This window comes from Podarcis tiliguerta (genome assembly GCF_965153285.1).
Source record: "Podarcis tiliguerta genome assembly, chromosome: 2".
Taxonomy (NCBI): domain Eukaryota; kingdom Metazoa; phylum Chordata; class Lepidosauria; order Squamata; family Lacertidae; genus Podarcis; species Podarcis tiliguerta.
In genome coordinates, this window is record NC_139535.1 from 103265508 (window position 1) to 103271095 (window position 5588).

Consider the following 5588-nt stretch of genomic DNA (forward strand, 5'->3'; position numbering starts at 1 on the left):
TATTTATCTACTTGCACTTTGATGTGCTTTCGAACTGCTAGGTTGGCAGGAGCTGGGACCGAGCAACAGGAGCTCACCCCATCGCGGGGATTTGACCTTCTGATCAGCAAGTCCTAGGCTCTGTGGTTTAACCCACAGTGCCACCCACGCCCCACTATGGGGGACTTAGGTTACTGTAATTTTAATATGTCGCACAAAAATAATTTTGCTTTTGCCAGCCTTAGGAGGAAGGAGGGAGCTGGCATTAAGATCTTGAGCTAACAAAGGCAGCATAGTGATCTCTGAAGCTCGGTTCGAGACAATTATGCCGTCGCTCAGAGCAAAACGTCGGCTGAATGTATCTGACCCGACCTCATTTTGGAATCAAAAGCTACTTGCAAATAGTCTTTTAAAAGGTCTGATCGCAGGCACAATATCGGGAGTCGAAATGCCAAAGCTCCCCCTTTGTTCCGAATCAGTCAGGGAACCAGAAAGGAAAGGATGTTGGGAGGATGCTGACACCATGATGAAGTGACCCCCCGGGAGGGTTCATTCAGCCCCAACGTACTCCGCACTCAAAACCAGCCCATCTGCTGCCATTAGAAGCCATTGAGGCACTTGATCTCTGAACCGCTCTTTCTACCACCAGCAAACTCACAGCCCCTTCCCCCCCTTCCCCAGTGGACATACACATCCACAGCTAGTTGGGTTTGTCAGTGGGCCATTTTCCCTAACTGCAGGCCTAGTGAAAATGGGAGCCCACTTTAGAGGGCAGGAGGACCCCAGTGCGGCTTTATATTTTACGAACATCTGAAAACTACCTGAAAATGATTGATAGATGGTATTTAACTTTGTGTAGACTTGCTAACAGGGATGCGGGTGGAGCTGTGGGTTAAACCACAGAGCCTAGGACTTGCCGATCAGAAGGTCGGTGGTTCGAATCCCCGCGATGGGGTGAGCTCCTGTTGCTCGGTCCCTGCTCCTGCCCACCTAGCAGTTTGAAAGTACATCAAAGTGCAAGCAGACAAATAGTTAACACTCCGGCGGGAAGGTAAATGGCATTTCCGTGTGCTGCTCTGGTTCGCCAGAAGCGGCTTAGTCATGCTGGTCACATGACCCGGAAGCTGTACGCTGGCTCCCTCGGCCAATAAAGCGAGATGAGCGCCGCCACCCCAGAGTCCGCCACAACTCGACCTAATGGTCAGGGGTCCTTTTACCTTTTTTTTAGACTTGCTAAAATGTTTAAGTCCGAATCAGATAAGTGCTGGAGATGAAATGAGGTTGAGGGTACATTCTATCATATGTGGTAGACTTCTAGAAGGGTAAAAAGAGTATTGGGAAACAATATACAATGAATTGGAAAAAAAATGTTGAAAAGTACATTTCCAAAAAACCAGAGTCCTTTCTGTTGGGGATAATTCAAAGGGAAATTCACAGGTGTTAAAAAATATTATTTATGTATGCTACTACCACGGCCCATGTTTTGCGAGCCCAAAAATGGAAAACGAGTGAGGTCCCAACCAAAGAAGAATGGCAACTTAAACTGATGGAATACGTGCAGCTTGCAGATTTAACATATAGAATAAGAGAAAAAGAAGAACATATCTTTAAAGAAGACTAGAAAATTTTTACTGGATATATGGGTGAAAATTGTGTTCATTTGAAAATGCTGGCAGCACTAAGATAAATTCAACAGTGTAAATAAGTTTTGGTGGATGTAACAATGGATTACTGAATGGTTTAGTTCATGTAAAATATGCCGGGATGTATGGTATGCAAAATGAACCAGGAAAGAGAAGGGAAGTCATTGAATTAAGGTTGTTTAAATGAATATTTTGAAACGTAAATTAAAAAAGTACAGTGGTGGCTCGCAAGACGAAAAGAATCCGTTCCGCGAGTCTCTTCGTCGTGTGGTTTTTTCGTCTTGCGAAGCAACCCTATTAGCGGATTAGCGCTATTAGCGGTTTAGCGGCTATTAGCGGCTATTAAAGGCTTAAGGGATTAGCGGATTAGCTGCTAAAAGGCTATTAGCAGCTTAGTGCCTTAGAAAAAGGGGGTGGGGAGCGGAAAAAAAATCGCAGGAACTCGCAAGACATTTTCGTCTTGCGAAGCAAGCCCATAGAGAAATTCGTCCTGCGAAGCGCATTGAAAAACGGAAAACCCTTTCGTCTAGCGGGTTTTCCATCTTGCGAGTCATTCGTCTTGCGGGGCACCACTGTAAATATATATATATATATATATATATATATATATATATATATATATATATATCTATGAAATACCCTGCAAAGTCTGCCCAGCCACGTACATTGGACAAACAAACAGACGAATAAATGCACGGATCGCAGAACACAAGAATGCCGTCAAAAAAGAAGAAAAAACTTCCTCTCTTTTCCAACACATGAAAGAAACAGGACACGAAATTAATTTTGCAGATTCCAAATTGCTCTTTAACATGGAACATCACCACAAGAGAATAATCATGGAAGCCATCGAGATAGAGAAACACCCTCACAACATGAACAAGCGTGACGACACATCCCGCTTGCCAGACATCTGGAAATTAGCCCTCCCCACAAAATCTGACACCAGATCCAGAGGCACACAGAACGCCATCACCAATCAACCACACCAGACCCAAACCCAGACCCTCTCCACAGATAAATTACAGACACCATCCAGTAGCCAAACCAGGGTGGCACCTCCGGATGCTGCACCCCCCTGCAATCCCTACACAGATCTGGCTGGCACAGGCCACAAAACCACAGCTCGCCCCTATACACGAAGCCAAGCCAGAGCACAACCAAGTGCAGTACAGCCATCTTCTCAGAAAAACTCTTCACAAAGTTCAAGAGTTCAAGACACGAAGGCTTTAGCAACTAATCCACACCTAATGACCCACCTAAGTGGGATTCAGGAAATCACTCAAGAAATCACTCAAGATATCCCTCAAGTAATTAAGGAACAAAAGAAGAAAAGGCACACTAGCCTGGGAACCTCCTCTCTGCCCAGAACATTGGAGGCTATACACCACACCTCCTCAACAGTATTTATAGGAACTCAAACACTGAGATCCTGCTCTGTTCCAGTAACAAGAAGCCGAAAGCACCAGCCTGAAGATGACGAGTGAGACCTCGTCGAAACGTCGCCTAGACACCCCAACTTTTACACGGGAAGACACCCGAGGACACCAAAACCTGCATTCCTGTACCCGTGAAAATCTACGAAAGCATATATATATATATATATATATATATATATATATATGAAAACTCCACAACACATGAAATGCTTTTTGAACTACAGAACAATTCTCATTTCTGCATGACACTGGGGCTCCTTCTGCCCGCATCCCAGCCTATTTTATGAAATCACAGCCTGCCTTTCTCAAGCTGCTGCGGTTGTACCACCCCGACTTGCAAACTCCATGGCCTGGTGCAAACGTAACCAAGGCCATGGTTTAGTTTGGCTTCCGTGTGTTGAAAGATAACAAATGGGGCTGTGCACTCCTCCTCTACGCAGAGTCAATTTAAAATTGCATGGCTCCACAAATCAGCTCGGTTCACGTCTGAACCACCAAGCCGTGGCTGGTCATCGTCTTTCAGTTTCGCATGGGAAAACAGCTTCAAACTATAGGCCTTTCTGTCCTAACTCGGAAGGCAAGCACAGAACCTAGTTGCTGGTTTGGATGGGGGCGTAAACTAGAGTTTGCCAGAACCGGGAAAGAACAAATTGGATCGCATCCAATGCTGTTGCTCACCTGATCACAAGGTTAGCAAAAGACAGGAACAATTTCAGCAATTCCCTCTCCCCCCTTGCAGCCCCCCCCACCTCCCCTAAATCTGCTCCGAAGGAGGCTCCCCCAAGCAAATTTATAGGGGGCACACAGAGGACTGGACTGCAAGGGGAAGAGGGAGTCACTAAAAAAAATTCGCTATGTTTTGGGGATGCAAGTCTTACCCATCGGCACAGCGACACCACTGGATTCAGCCCACTGAAACTTGAGTTGCAAACCCACACTACATCTCCAATCCTGCAAACCATGGTTTACATTAGGACCAGAACATCATGGGTAAAACAACCCACGGCTGGAAGATTCACTTATTAGCTATTGTATTAAGCATTTCCACGAGGGGCGGGGGAGTGAAGAAAATCTGCAGCTCTCTGAATAATTTGTTTTAGAAAGGTAAGCTAGGCTTTTTCATGCAGAGGGATGGACTGATCCCTGATGAACCCCCCAGGGACCAAAGTTTAGAAAGGGTACATGACCATTCTCAGTTCTGTTACCGGAAAAATCCGAGGGCTCCCTTGGACAAAAAGTAAAGACACCAACCAGAGTAAATTGGAGCAAATCAGCAGCCTGTAGGCTTGGCCTTTATTGAACTGTTGCAACAGGGTGTTCCCCTCACTTGCAGGAGAGAGGAAAGACACAGAAAATGGTGTGCAAGACCTTATAAAAACTTTTGAAATTCCCATCCTCTAGGTCAAGCCCACCCCCAGAAACATCGTGCATACATTACAGAAAGGAGGGGTTGAGGGAGGAGTTGTGGTGGTAACCTGAGTGTCCTGTCACCTGGCTGGTTCCCTTCTACCCCTCCCTATGAGTCATTTTCTGAAGACAAAAGGTAGTCGCAGTTTCCTGCCCCCTGAGGGAAGATCTGATCATTGTCCTTTGTTCCAGTCTGTGCTGAATCCACTCCCATATGCAAGATCTTTGTGATCTTGATTGTCTTCTGTCTGGGATCATCAGGGTTGGCATAGCAACTGGACAGGGCTCCTGTGGATGTGCTGGTATGGTGAAGGGATTATGGTGCCCTGTATCAAACCTTCCCCATTTTGTAGTCTTTCCTTCATGGAGTAAAATAAAAGTGGAACAGTGCAAATCTGATGTATGGTTGATTTTCTATGAATTTATAACAGAAGTGTAGCGTATGTAGTGTGTGAATGTGAGTGTGTGTGAAGTTTGTACAAACTGAATGATGGGGGGGGGGGTTTCCTGCTACAGTTCTTAAAAAAATACATTCGGGGGGGGGGCCTCTCACAACAACCTTTTGGTATCGCTGATCACAGCAGGGGACCTGTGAAGGCGTCTGCATTTTGTTTTCAAAGGGCAATTTTTGCCCACAAAATTTTTGGGAGAGCTCACATGCATCATATGGGCTGCAGGTTAGTAACCCCTGCTTTAGGGACATAGGAAGCAGCATTATACAGAGTCAGGCCATATGGCCACTATTATTTCACCAGGGTTTCAGGAAGAAGTCTTTCACATTCAATTCATAGGTGCCCAAAGTTGAACTCGGGAGCAACCACAGGCAAACTACATTGTCTGCCCTAAAGCCCTTGTTTAAAGTTTATGATCTGCGTAATAAACTAGCGGCTCTTCTCTTCTCTTCCAGGCAGTAGGTTTACTTGTTTATTGCTGCAAAAGCAAAAAAGCATCACAGCACCCCAAAAGCAACCATTTATTGTGGCACCACTTTCATAGTCTAGAGCCCACATAACATCAAATGTCACATGCCTCTTCTGTACTGACACAGGCCATTCATATTTTTGTTAATAGGTTGCTTGATTGGAAACCATTATTATTTAAAAAAAGAGGGACACAAACA